Source organism: Nomascus leucogenys, chromosome 12, assembly GCF_006542625.1.
Source record: "Nomascus leucogenys isolate Asia chromosome 12, Asia_NLE_v1, whole genome shotgun sequence".
NCBI lineage: Eukaryota > Metazoa > Chordata > Mammalia > Primates > Hylobatidae > Nomascus > Nomascus leucogenys.
Genome location: NC_044392.1, coordinates 20,104,189 through 20,119,943, shown reverse-complemented (window position 1 = coordinate 20,119,943; position 15,755 = coordinate 20,104,189). Strand labels below are relative to the sequence as shown.

General features: G+C 37.8%; 1 protein-coding gene across 7 annotated transcripts in view; it reads right to left on the bottom strand.

Moving 5' to 3' along the window:
• Positions 1 to 15,755, bottom strand: part of OSBPL9 (oxysterol binding protein like 9) — a 168,868-nt gene that overhangs the window by 115,950 nt on the left and 37,163 nt on the right. The gene's annotated exons all lie outside the window — the stretch shown is intronic.

Sequence of the window (15,755 nt, the reverse complement as noted above, 5' to 3'; positions counted from 1 at the left end):
GATCAAACATTTATTCATTTCTTCCCCAGAGGCTATCTGGATGAACCCCAACTCTATCCAAATTCCACCTACTTGAATTACTTTACTTATTCCTCAGTGTCAGATGGGGTAGGAAATTTTATCTCCATTTTCAAATAGGGAAAGTGTCTCCAGAGAGTATAATGACTTGCCCAAGGTCACACAAAGAGTTAACAGCAGAACCAGTACCAGATCACCATTGGCATGGAACCTAGCTATTCCACGACAGCAAATACAGACACACTTCAGTGGGTAAGCACGTGCAGAAACAGCTCATTCTGGTTAATGTAATTTGTGATTAACTGAGTTAACCTTCTAACTTGTGATGTACCAAATATTTCCTGAGTCATAACTAAATACCAAAATATATGCTATATACAGCTCTGGAATATATGCCCTGCCTTCAAGGCACTTACATCCAGTACAGGAGATAAAACATGCAAAGAGGTGACTATAATACAGGGTAAAAAGTTATCTCTATCTGGATGAACCTTGAAAACAGTATGCTAAGTGAAAGAAGCTAGTCACTAAGGATCACGTTACATGATTCTACTTACAAAAATTGTCCAGAATAGGCAAATTCATAGACTGAAAGTAGATTAGTGGTTGTCTAGTGCTGGGAGGGTTGGGGTGAAATGGGGAATGGCTGCTAATGGGTATACTAGATTTCTTTACAAGGTGATGAAAACATTCTAAAATTGACTCTGATGATGGTTGAACAACTCTGTGAATATACTAAAAACATAAATTGGATACTCCAAGTTGATAAATTGCATAGTATTTGTATTATATCTCAACAAAGCTGTTGCAACTCACTCCACTCTCAAATGCCTGCTCTTTCTCTTGAGTTCCTTAATTAAGAACCCAAATGTAAGCTCAAAAAGTCACTTAGTCAACTCTGGTAGAAACCTCCAGGTCTGTACAACTTCCCCTTGTTCCATTACCACAGGCTGTGCTCATTCTACCTCTCAACTATTAAGTTCACCAACTTGTCTCCATCCTCTCTGCTACTTCTGTAATTCAGGCTTTCACTGTTTCTTGTTTGATAACAATCTGCCTGCCTTCAGTCTGGACACTTTACAGTTAGTTCACAGTCCTTGCTATTGCCGGAGTAATATTTCTGAAGCACAGACTCTTATTAGAGACTCACATGTTTAAAACCTTCCTTGGCTCTCTATGAACTAACAGATAAAGTCAGCATTACTTCATAATGTCATTCAAGGCTGTTCAAAATCTGGCCCAACCAACATTTCCACTATCGTCACCCAGCTTCCTTCTGCCCCACCTCACAGAGACCCCATATGAATTCAGCTTCCACATTTCTTCCACATACCTCACTCATGAAAATGAGTTCAGTGCAATAGCTGGCAGCATTAACTAGTCACTGTGGTTTAGTGCTCTGTGATGACAAGATCGATGGCAGTGTTATCCAACAGAACTTTCTGCAGTGATTAAAATGTTCTGTATTTGTGCTGTTCAGTTTAATAGTCATTAGCCACAAGTGGCTACTGAACATTTGAAATATGACTAGTATGACTGAGGAACTTATTTAAAATTTTTAAATTTTAAAATAATTATTTTAATATTTTAAATTTTTAAAAACACGAAGCAATTTCACTTTTTAAGGTCATTCTTCAAGCTCTATTTCTCACCATTTGTTAAACAAGAGCAAAATCCCACATCTCCCTCTAGCTACCACATCCCCTCACATTGCTTTCAGAGAGGAGCTTTTTGAAAATTGGCTGTACCTTAACCTTCCATCCACTCTTGCAAGCTGGCTTCCTTCCTCTCACGGCACCAAACTTCTCTCTCACAGATCTCCAACGACCACATTACTACTCTAGTTTTGTTGTACAGAACTTCTCTGGAGGCCAGGCGCGGTGGCTCACACCTGTAATCCTAGCCCTTTGGGAGGCCGAGGCGGGCGGATCACCTGAGGTCAGGGGTTTGAGACCAGCCTGGTCAACATGTTGAAACCCTGTCTCTATTAAAAATACAAAAATTAGCCGGGCATGGTGGCGCATGCCTGTATTCCCAGCTACTCAGGAGGCCAAGGCAGGAGAATCACTTCAAGGCAGACATTGCTGTGAGCCAAGATCGCACCACTGCACACCAGCCTGGGTGACAGAGCGAGACTCTAAAAAAAAAAAAAAAATACAAAACATTTCACTGGAGCACCTGTTGCTGCTGCAGAAACATTTCTCTCTGCGTACTTTAGATAGTCTAAATGGAAGAAAACATTACTTTCTGTACCTTTGCACTTTCCCCTCTCTAACTGAAGGCTTCTTTGAAGACTCGAACCTAGCTAACAGTCTCCTACTCCAATCAGGTCTTGTCATGATCCTGAGCATTCTTCAGTGTATATATGCACAATTGATCTGATGCTCTGGTCTCTCAGTGTCTTGATTTGTTGAATGACTCAAATGAACTACATTGCTATTCTCCTTCAGTCATTCACTTCCTATGACAAAAACCCTACACCCACACTGTCCAATACAATAGCCATTAGCCACATATTGGGTATTTAAGTTCTAATTAAAGTTAAGTAAAAATTTAAAATAAGTCCCTCAGGTCAGGTGCGGTGGCTCATGCCTGTAATCCCACCACTTTGGGAGGCCAAGGCTGGCGGATCACCTGAGGTCGGGAGTTCAAGACCAGCCTGACCAACATGGAGAAACCCCGTCTCTACTAAAAATACAAAATTAGCCAGGCATGGTGGTGCATGCCTGTAATCCCAGCTACTCGGGAGGCTGAGGCAGGAGAATCACTTGAACTCGGGAGCTGGAGGTTGCAGTGAACCAAGACTGCCCCATTGCACTCCAGCCTGGGAAACAAGAGCGAAACTCTGTCTCAAAAACTAAATAAATAAAAAAAATAAGTCCCTTAGTCACACTAGTCATATTTCAAATGTTCAACAGCCACTTGTGGCTAATGACTATGAAACTGAACAGCACAAATACAGAACATTTTAATCACTGCAGAAAGGTCTGTTGGATAACATTGCCGTGAATCTTATCATCACAGAGCACTAAACCACAGTAAATAGTTAATGCTGCCAGCTATTGAACTGAACTCATTTTCATGAGTGAGGCGTTATGCTAAGCATCTGACACATACTATCTCATCTGAAAATAACACTACATTGAAATGTAACATATATGTTACAAATCGTAAGTGTACAGCTCAATGAACAGAAAAGCTCCCCTTGTAACACTTCCTAATCATTAACCCAACCCTCCATTCCAAAGATAAATACTATCCTTAGTTCTAATATAACAAATTAGTCTGTCTTTGAACTTATTTATTTATTATTTATTTATTTATTTATTTTTGAGACAGAGTCTCACTCTTTTGCCAAGGTTGGACGGCAGTGGCGTGATCTCAGCTGACTGCAACCTCTGCCTCTGAGGCTCAAATAATATTTGTGCCTCAGCCTCCTGAGTAACTGGGATTACAGGCATGCATCATCACATGCCTGGCTAATTTTTGTATTTTTTGTACACCATGTTGGCCAAGCTGGTCGCAAACTCCTGGCCTCAAGTGATCCACCCATCCCAGCCTCTCAAAGTGCTGGGATTACAGGCAGGAGTCATCATGCCTGGCCCTGTCTTTGAATTTTATACAAATGGACTCACACCATTTATTTTCCTTTGTGTCTGGCTTCTTTCATGTACCATGTTTGTAAGATTCATCCATATTGTTGCATGAAGCAGTAGTTTGTTCACTTTTATTTCTATATATATCATTCCTCTGTATAGATCTACAATTATCAATTCCATTGTGGATGGACATTCATGTTGTTTTCAGTTTTACATTATTAGAATAAAGCTCCTATGAATATTCTTATTCATATCTTTTGTTATACATGTATTTATATTAAACAGAAATCTAGGAAAGTAAATTTGCTAGGTCACAGGATATGCATATATCAGTTTTAGGAGATACCATCAAACCGTCCTCAAAAGTGGTTGTGTCGGCTATACTCCCATCAGTGGTATACGACAGTTTCAACTGTTCCACTAACTTCACTAACAGTTTTTCACCTTAGTTATTCTTGGCAGGTAAGTAGTGACATCTCCTAATGGTTTTAACTTCCACTTCCCTAATAACTGACAAGGTTAAGTATCTTTTCATGGTTTTTGACCATTTAAATATCCTCTTTTGTGAAATAGTTTAAGTTTCTTCTCCATTGACAAGACTGGACTATCTTTTTCTAATTACTTGTAGGAGTTCTTTCTATATCATGAGTATGAGCCCTTCAATGGTTATAAATTAAGCAAATATCTACTTCTACTCTGTTGCCTGCTTTTGCACTCACATAATGATATCTTTTGATGACGAATTAACTTTAATGTAGGACAGTGTATTGACTTTACATTTTATAGTTCTGCTTTCTATGTCTCCTTTAAGAAGTCTTTCCCAGTCCCAAGGCCATGAAAATATTCTCCTACATTATCTTCTGGAAGGCTTTACATTTGGATATCAGGTGGAGTAAATCCTCCAATTTAAAAAAATTTTTTTAATAAATAAACATCATCAACATAGTCATAGCCAGCCATCCCCAAAGGGGCAGATGAAAGCAAATCACCATTTCTACTGGGTCTGTATGTCAGCTGAGAAGGCAGGAATCAGGAATGGATATTCTTGACTCTTTATAAATTTTTAGTCAGCTACACATGTTACACACACAAACACACACACACACACACACACTTGCCAGCATAATGACTCAAATGACTGGAAATAAACTGGGATTTGCCAGTCTAAATAGACTGTCACTTATTTAGGTCTTTTTAAATTTCAGTAATGCTTTATCATTTCATGAGTAGAGGTCTCACTCATCTTTTGTTAATATTTATTCCTAAAAATTTGATGCCTTTTGATGCTATTATAAATGTTCTCCATTTTAAAAAATTCATGTTCTGATTGCTAGTTGTTAGTATATAGAAATATCACTGATTGGCCGGGTGCGGTGGCTCACGCCTGTAATCCCAGTACTTTGGGAGGCCAAGGCGGGCGGATTATGAGGTCAGGTGATCAAGACCATCCTGGCTAACACGGTGAAATCCCATCTCTACTAAAAATACAAAAAATTAGCCAGGCGTGGTGGTGGGCGCCTGTAGTCCTAGCTACTCAGGAGGCTGAGGCAGGAGAATGGCGTGAACCCAGGACGTGGAGCTTGCAGTGAGCCGAGATCGCGCCACTGCACTCTGCCTGGGCAACAGAGCGAGACTCCGTCTCAAAAAAAAAAAAAAAAAAAAATTCGTTGATTTTTATATAATGACTTTGTATCCGGTTATCTTGCTAGATTCAATTCTCAATTCTAATAGTTATATCTATAGATTATTTTGGATTTTCCATATGCTCAATTAAGTTGCTGTGAATAATAGTCTTAGTACTTCTACTCCAAGCCTTATACCTTATATGTCTTTTATTGCTTTATTCATTGGCTAGGACTCCCAACAACAAAAGCAGTCATTGGGTCGAAATTCTAAACCTTCCTGATATGCCCTCCCACCCGAAGACTCACTTGCATCTAAACCCAGCGTGCTTCCTTTCCAATTATCATAATGGAAAAGGCATCCATTCTTCTATCTAAAACCCAGTCCTTCCACACTCATGCTCCATATCCCTGCCAATTTTCAATTTCTGTCTCTCTCTCTCTCTTCTTGGTCTCTATTTCTCTTCTGTCTCTCTCTCTCTCTCTTTTTCCCAACTGTATTTACACATACTCAAGACTCAAGTCTTCACACTCTTTGACAACAGCCCTTTTCAATTCCATGTCCTCACCAAGCAATTGGCCAGCCTCTCTCATTCCCTTTTAGTCAAGATTATTCAGCTGTCCAATCCTCTAGTTTGTAATTTATTTTAACCTTCCGTTCCTTGGAGGATATGTTACCACATCAATGGTTCTTCTTCACCTTCACACAAGGTGACCATACGACCTGGTTTGCCAGGAACAATCCTGGATTATTCCTGTTGTCCTGACTCAATAATGAATAGATCCCCCTTTCATTCTCAAGCACTTCTGGTTTAAGGGATGTGGTCACTCTCCGCCACAGCCTAGCCTACAAGGCCCTTAGTGATTTGCTCCATGCCTGCCTCTCTATTCTACACTTAAATAGCTTAAGGTTTACCAATTGCCCCAAGTTCTCTCCTACCACCATTTTTTGCACATGTTCCCTCTGCCTGAGACATCCTTCCTCTCCCTTTATCTGAGTTTAGAGTACTTTTTTGATTATATCTGGTAAAGCAAAACTCCCTTTGATAATCTATATATGAAATGGTGTTCTGTTGTTAAGAAAAGTTACTTATTATACTTACCCACAAAAATATCAATGTTTTTCTTTCAACTCCACTTTTATGATCCCCATTGTGCCAACATAATAAACATATACATCTTTCAGTGACTGCTCATGATTTTTTTCTGAAGGTTTCAGATGGTCAACTTCTTAAAGTTCTATCAGTACTTGAGGTCACCAAGGTGCCTGTTGCTCCAGGGTCACACTATCAAGGCACCAAAAAGAAACTAGAGCTACACAGTCTTGTCCCACTGGATGAATTTCCTGACTTTCTCTCTTTTCCTTTTTTTTCTATACACACAGACATACTTCAGACATGAATCATCATTCTGATGCCAAAGACAGAAAGATAGTTTTGCTCTCACGGCTTGGGGTAAAAAAAGAGAAAGAAACAGAATTCTGGCTATTTTGGGGCCAATCTCCCTTTGCAAAAAGAAAAGTAGGCTGTTGAACTGGTTCCAAAGATAATAAAAAAGAATGATGACTCCTCTGAGACATAGATTGCTCACAGGCTCCTAAAAGGAATGTAGACAGTGCTAAGAATACACAGCATAGCTACTCCCATTATAACTCTACAACCACATACTTTTCATCACTGCTTAAATGACATTGGAAGTCTATTTACATTCACATAGTGCATTTAAATGTGGTCCCTGAGATTTAGGCAGAACAGGTCACTACTCTTCTTTAGAGATTAAGAAACTGAGACTCAGGTTTAAAAAAAAAGTTTTTTTAAGTTTGTCAAAAGTCCAACAACTAAAAGGGAGAAGAATACTAGGTCTTGCAAACCCTGATCCAAAGCCTGTTCTTAACAGGACATGGTGACAGTAAACAATATTCACTAATTACTTCAACAAACTTATTAAATACCTATTCTGGGCCAAGAACAGTAACAGCCAGGGGATACAAAACATATCTATGCCCTGGAGGAACATACAGTCTAGAGAGGAGTGACAGAATCAATAATATAGAAGAGAGCAGAATGGCTTGCGGTTCAACCTGCTCACTAAAGAAGACGCTGCATGGAGGACCTACTTTAGCATCATTCATTCATTGATTCAACAAGTATTTATTGAATTTCTAGGCACTGGCCCAGATGCCAGTAACAGAGTGGTAAACAACTTGCTTTGCTTTTGCATTCAACATTTTACCTTCTTTTCCCCCTTATATGAATTGAAAGTATGTAACTTTTCTACATTTTGAGTATTCGTCTTTTTTACTGATTTGTATGCATTTGGGGGTATTTTCTTTTTGTCTTCTTTATTAATATGCAGGAGTTATTTATATATACACAGGATATTAATCCTTTGCCAACTGATGTATTTTAAGTATTTTCTCTTCTGTCCATGAGTTGTATTTTCCCTTTGACTGTGGTATCTTTTTTTGTTCAAAGGTTTTAAATTTCGAATGTTGTCAAACCCACAAATATTTGCCATTGTAGTTTATGCTTTCTGCTCTATCTTGATATCATAAAGATATCACCTATGCTTTTATCCTAAGTTTAAAATTTCATTTTATACCTCTTATACATCTGAAATTTGTTTTTGTGTATCACATGGGGTAGAGTAATATTCTTTTTTTCATATGGACACCCCATTGATCCAGCTTCATTTACTAAGTGATAATGTCTGATTTGTAACGCTCTATCATATACCAAATTTCCAGCTTTTTCCAAGACCCAAATCCAAATGGTTCTGTTTTTCAGCTTTCTCTTCCATTCCGCTAATCTATTTCTTTCTCTTATAACACCACCATACCATTTTAATTACCACAGTTTCAGTTAAAAACTTAGTATCTGGAGTGGCAAGTCCACCAACTCCTTATTCTTTAAAAATATCTCTCCCCTCTCCCAAATTTTAAATGACTTTTAGAATCATCTTGTCAAGTTCTTTGACAGCCTAATTTTGTCGATTTATGCTTTTTTGAGAAATTATCCATTTTCATATAAGCTTTCAAATTTATTGGCAAAATGTATTTGTAGTAGCTTCCTGCCAATTTTTCATCTCTACTATTATGTACTTTTCTTTTTTTCATTCTTAATATTATTTATTTGTGCCTTTGTTTTTTTCCTCCCAATCTAACCAGGGTTTATTTTATTACTTTTTTCACAGTTCAGTTTGTTTATGCTCTCTACTGTTTATTTCCTATTTCATTAGTGTATTCTTTTTGTTATTTTCTTCTTTCTATTTCCTTTGCTATTACTTTTCTTTTCCTAATTTTAAAATTTTAATGTTTAGATCATTAACTCTCAATCTGTCTTGTAATATATTCATTTAAGATTATAAATCATAGACTTCCATAGATGCAGTTTTAACATGTGGTTTTCTCATTATCGTTCAGATTTAAATATTTCACAATTTCTATTATCATTTCTACTTTCACCAATGAATTATTCAGAAGTATGTGTCTGAGGTGGGTGGCTACTGTTTCATCAAGGGATTTCTAATTTATTTCATTGTTGTCAAAGAATGTTATCTATGTGATACTGCGTCTTTGGTATTCTCTTTTTCCATAACAATTTAATTTATTTTCTTAGTATTCTATGTCTGATATTAATTCTGTTTCCCAGCTTTCTTATGGTTAGCCCTTGCCTGGAATATATTCTTCCATCACTTTCTTTTTCATTTAATTTTTAATTTGTAATTATGAAAAGTATAAACATTCATAAAATATAGCACTAATGACATCTATGTACCAATCACAGAGATTAAATAGATCTTGCCCAAGGGAGGATATTTTCAATATTAAATTCATAGAGAAGAGAAAGAGCTTACAAAAAGGCTACTGAATTAATAAGAAAAGCCAGAATGAATACAGTGACTTTTCACTGTGAAATAACAAGACAATTGATAAAAGTTCTTACAGGATACAGATCCAAGGGAAAAAGGAAGACATTCTTAAGGTTATACATTAACCTAAAAATAACACCTTATTGCATTGTGAAAAAAAAAGTGATGGTATCAATGAAATAGGGCACTAACAGAAGTCATTACTGAAAATATTAATATTCTGTGATGGTGTACCACCGACCTCTCTTGTGATAGACTAAAAGAAAAGAGAATAGATAATGCATCCCTCAGGAAATCACATTCAATTCTGATACCTAGCACAACAGGTAAATGGAATACTTAGTTTCACTGGATGGAGTAAAAGAGGGTTACTCTAAATCATATGTGGATTAATAGCTTTCAAAGATGTATAATAAATTTACCATTAAAACTTTGTTTAATATAATTCATTTTTCTTTGGTGATTCCTAAGGCCCTTTAGAATTCTTCAGAATCTGAGATTCATCTGTATTAATAGAAACCATGAATTACAAAAAAAAAAAAACTACCATTCATTTAGATCCTATTAAGCACCAAAACTGTGTTTGAGTACTTTTCAAAATGTATTAACTAATTTAGTACTCACAATACTATGAGTAAATGGCATGATGTCTATTCCAGAGATATGGGAAATAGGGCTCAGAGCTGAAAAGTTGCCTCAAGTCACAAAGCCAGAATGTGGCAGAATCCAAGTCTGAATTTCATTACATACATGCCCTGTATTTGTTTTTGCCACTACACCCTACTTTTTTTTTTTCTTTGAGACAGGGTCTTGCTCTGTTACCCAGGCTGGAGTGCCCTAGTATGATCTCAGCTCACTGCAGCCTCAACCTCCTGCACTCAAGTGATCCTCCCACCTCAGCCTCCCAAGTAGCTGGGATAGAGGTGAAAGCCACCACACCCAGCTAATTTTGTTCTTTTTTTTTTTTTTTTTTGTAGAGAAGAGGTCTCATTATGTTGCCTGGGCTGGTCTCAAACTCCTGGACTCAAGTGATCCTCCTGAATCAGCATCCCAAAGTGCTGGGATTACAGGCATGAGCCACCAAGCCCGGGCCACACTGCCTCTTTAATGTTGTCATGTCTCCATTTTCCAGATATTATCTGAAAATGTCAATGTTTTGTTTTTGACTAGTATGGGAAGGGATCAGACCACAGGACTCAATCAACATTTTACTTCTTCATCAAGGAAAGGGCACCATCTAGTGGCACACACTTCATAACCAACACAAAGAAGGTTTTTCACTTTTCTGCTTTCCTCCACTGGTTTTACACTACCTTATAATAACTTATGGTATCTGAATTCACTCTTCTAGTCCAGAGGAATGGGAGCCTAGTAACATTAAGAATTGAACAGGGCTTTGAAATAAGACCCAAGTCCAATCTCAGATTCACCATTTCTATGTGACCTTGATAAGTTACTAAGAGTAGTTTGCGTCTCAGTCTCCTCATCTGCAAAATGAAATATGAGCATTTACCTGACAGGGTTATGATAGGAATGTGTATGAAAATCATCTAGCACAGCACCTGATCTGGGTTTCCTCTATGGTCCCTTTCTCCATTCTCCTTTTACATACCCTATGTTCACATGGGTGTTTTGCTTTGTTTTTTTAGAAAATACATCATACCACTGGCTCACATTATGTTTAAGATAAACAACTCCCACAGTTCTTTCGTATGCAAACCATAGTAAAGGCAAATTTCCCAACATTTACTGATTATTTTTATAAATACATAAAACTAACAATAAGCATTTTTGAGTAAGTATTTATTATGTGCCAGGCAATTGTGACACTGAATAGGAACTTATTATCCAAGTGGAGAAAACAGAAAAATTAACATGTAATACAATGTAACAAGCAATTTCATGCCTCTAAATTACAAATGTAAAAAAATAGGCCAGGCATGGTCGCTGGTGCCTATAATTCCAATGCTTTGGGAGACTGGGTTAGGAGGACTGCCTGAGGTCGGGAGTTAGGAGACTGAGTTAGCAAGACTGCCTGGTCAACACAGTGAGACCTCGTCTCTAAAAAAAAAAAAAAAAAAAAAAAAAAAATTTAATTAGCCAGGTGTGGTGGTGCACACCTGTAGTCCTAGCTAGTCAGGAGGTTGAGGCAGGAGGATTGCTTGAGGCCAGGAATTTGGGGATGTAATGAGCTATAATCACACCACTGCACTCCAGCCTGGGTGAAAGAGCAAGATCCTGTCAAAAGTTGGGGGGAGAGCAAGGAGGGGGAGGAGAAGCAGGACTGGGGGAAGAAGGAAAAGAAATGTAGAGGACAGGGGAGAATTAAACCTGTTAGAAGTATGTGGATCAGAAAGGCTTCACAGATGAGGTAACATTTGAAAAGTCTCTTTAAGCAATGAGCTCATCAGATAGGGGGTGCAGAACTTCCATGATACAAGAAAAAAAAAAGTCAGAAGCAATGAGGAATGAAGAAGCACAGTGAGGGAACAGGAAGAAACACTGTGATTCAAATATAGGATGGGATGAATGCGGCAAGGGCAAGATCAGTAGTGCAGTCAATGATAGCTCATTAAGCTCATTTGGAATCTAGATGCAGTATCTATCACCACCATACTCATCACCGTCATCATCACTGTCATCCATAGCAGTTACTATTCCTATACATACATAATTGCTAAGCCTCACAACAACCCTACCAGTTATATCATGGTATCCTCATAAAAGTTAAGAAATTTGCCCAGTGTCAGAGTCAGTAAGGGAAGAGCTGAGTAAAATTAAGCCCCAGGTCTCTCTGATTGTTTCTACACCAGTGGTCCCTCTTGGTTACACAACATAATTACCTGGATAATCTGTTTAAAAATAAAGGTTCCAGAACACTACACTAAAGCAGCCTATCTAGAAGGTGGACTTGGTAACTGTATTGTAAACAAACCCTCCAGATATTTCTTGACAAGAAGCCTCGGCAGTCTAATTTTTGGAAAATACTACAAAGCCTAGTAAAATGCACGTGTGTGCACACAGAGGGACAAACACACACATACATGCTTCTAATTAATAAGTTCCATCTATGTGCCAGGACCTAATCCTCACAAAATTCTGCAAGAAGAGTATTATCTCCACCTTAAAGAAGAGGAAACTAAAGCTCAGAAGCTTATGATAGCTTCCCTTTTCCAGTCAACAAAGGAATGGGTAAAAATGGGATTCAAACACAGGTATATTTGGTTCTTCTCTGTCATGCTGTGTAGTAGGCAGAATTTTAAGAATGACTCTCACAGACCCTTGCCCCTGGATAATCTCCTCCCCTTTGGGTATGGATGAAAACTGTGAATATGATGGTATCACAGGAGTAATTATGTTACATTACATGGCAAAAGGGAGATTATTTGGTGGACCTAATCTGATGTCATCACATGAGGTCTTTTAAAAGCAGAGCATTTTCTGCAGCTGATAGCTGAATGGGAAGTCAGAAAGATTCAGAGCACCAGAAAGATTCAATGCACATCGCTGACATGAAGATGGAGGGGTCTAGGCCACGTGACCAAGAATACGTGCAGCCTCTAGAAGCTGAAAGCAGAACACAACTGACAGCCAACAACAACAAAAAACAAAAAACAAACAGGGGCTCAGTTCTACAACCACAAGGAATTGAATTCTGCAAATGCCCTGAATGAGCCTGGAAGAGGACTCTTCTTCAGAGCCTCCAGATAAGGGCCCAGTCCAGCCAACTCCTTGATTTCAGTCATACGAGACCTTAAGCAAAAAACCCAACTGAGATGTCTGACCTATAAAACTGTGAAATAAATGGGTGTTTTTGTGTGTATGGTAAAACATACTAACATGAAATTTATTATTTTAACCATTTTTAAGTGTACAGTTCAGTGGCATAAAGGACGTTCACATTGTTCATGATGTGATGATCACCATCATCAATACCCATCTCCAGAGCTTTTTCATCTTTCCAAACTGAAAACTCCATACTCATTAAACACTAAGACCCCATCTCCCCTACTCCCAATCCCTGGAAACCACCATTCTACTTTCTGTCTCTGATTTTGGCTACTCTAGGTATCCCACATAAGTGAAATCATACTCTTTTTGTCTTTTTGTAACTGGCTTATTTCACTTAGTCTCGTGTCCTCAAGGTTCATCTATGTTGCAGCATGTGTCAGAATCTCCTTCCTTTATAAGATTTAATAATAATAATAATAGACTGTATTTATATACCACATTTTTTATCCATTCATCAGTGGATGGCCACTTGGATCCTTTCCACCTCTTGGCTACTGTGAATATTGCAAATAATGCTATATATCCATGTTATATATCCTATGAACATGGACATATAAGCATCTGTTTCAGTCCCTGCTTCCAATTCTTTTGGAAATATATATATAAACACATATATAAGTGGTTGTTTTTGAAGCCAATTCATTACCTTTAAAATTTGGTAAATAATAGGAAATAATCAAGCAGTCATCTTGCCTATTTTAAGTGCACCACTGGATAACCAAATAATAGATGAAATGTCTCCTTATAAAATTATTTCTGATAAAAATTAGAACAAAATGATAGACTGTCATCATTTTGCAACCCTCAATGAGATTAACTGGAGGTATTGAACATCAATAGCTGCTAATATCAACAAAGGGCAAAAACTAGACACTATGTTCTTCCTGCTAAAGAACACACCACCACCTACAGTCTTGCCAAAGGGATCAAACCTAAGTCTGATCCAGTCTCTGGATCCAGCTGCCAATTTGCAGCAAAAACAATGGACAGAGGAATGTAGTGAACTGCACCACCGTGCAATCGGTAAAATCTATATTATGGAAAATTCTTATAGGTCAAAGGGTCTGGATTCCTTTTTTTTTTTTCTTTTTCTTTTTTCTTTTTTTTTTTTTCCAGACAGGGTCTCAGGGTCTCACTCTGTCACCCAGGCTGGAAGGCAGTGGCACAATTATGGCTCACTACAGCCTTGACTTCCTGGGCTCAAGTGATCCTCCTGCCTCAGTCTCTCAAGTAGCTGGGACTATATAGGCATGTGTCACCACATCCAGCTAATTTTTTAAATTTTTTGTAGAGATGGGGCTCTCACTATGTTTCCCAGGCTGGTCTCGAACTACTGGGCTCATATGATCCTCTGCCTCACTCGGCCTCCCAGTGTTGGGATTAAAGGCGTTAGCTACAGCACCCAGCCGGTCCGGATTCTTCAACAGACAAATTGTAAACAAAACACATCAAGTTAAACAAATAGATAAGAAAACTATAGGACTTAGGGATGCACATTTGGGTAAAAAAGTTATAACCAAATGTAAGAAGTGATTAGGAGACATATAAGGGATGTAATTTATTTAATTGGGGCACGTGGAGAGGCTTCAGGTGCAGCTGGCAAAATTCTATTTCTTAAGCTGGTAGTTAGAAGGGTTAATAATTAATTAAGCTACATTTAAAAGCAAAAACAAAAAAATAAAGACAGACAAAACCAGTGGATTAACTGTAACAATGAGACAGTGGCCTAAATCCAGATGGAATTCAAATGCAGTGCTCTCTCAAGATAGTTCTGCCAAAGTCTCACTACTGAACTTATCTCAAGCCAAAAGAGCAGTTAATACCAGACTGACTGGTGACTGAGGTCAACAGCAAGTGCTTAGAAAAGTAATTACACCAAACAGACAAAAGAGAAACCAAAGGAAAATTGTAAGAAAAAAAAACAAACTAGAAGTTGAATTTTTAAAAATCTTTGTGCTATCACATATATACCATCTGCTTGAAACAGGCCTGTCTCATTTCCATCCTGCAAATCTCCCATACCTACTCCTATCTCAGTGCCAGGATTTTTCTATTATAATTTGGTGTCTTTCTTAGCAGTATTTCCCAATTCTATCAAGGACTGTTAATAAGGGCAATAATATGTTTAGCAAATATATTCACATCTTCAAAAGTAAGGATGCAGAAAAAAAAGGTGGAAGAAAGAAGTCAACAGGGTCCTGAAGAAAAGGTTCCTAGAAGCTGATTAACCTAGTTATGATAGAGGCCACTTTTCTTCATATACAATGGGATACTAGAAACTGTATCCCTAGCCATGCATTCTTTCTTGCCTTTACCTATTTGAACAATGGTGGAAACTGAAAGCAGCATGAAGCTATAGGTCTGCACCATAAGGCAGCAACTAGCCACATGTGGCTATTGATCCCCTTCTCTGAAGTACAGCTAGTCCTAATTGAGATGTACCCTTTGTATAAAAAACACACTGGATTTTGAATAGTTAGTATGGAAAAAAAGATTGTAAAATATTTTAATTTTTTTTATTAATTACATGTTAAAATAACAATATTTCAGATATACTGACCCAGACAAAATATTAATTTTGCCTGTTTCTTTTTACTTTTGAAATGTGGCTTACTAGAAAATCTTAAATTATAGATGTGGCTAACACTGTATTTCTACTGGACAGCACTGCTATATATACCATGACTAAATAGTGCTGAACAGGAAAAACAAAGCAGCAGCAGCTAACAGTTGGGATTTTTCCATTTTTTCTACTGTTGATATACCACCAACACTATAACTCATTTAATTTCCAGCCCTTGTCTCTTGTCTGTAAAGTAGAGGTTTAAGAAAATCAGAACATGCATTAAGTCAT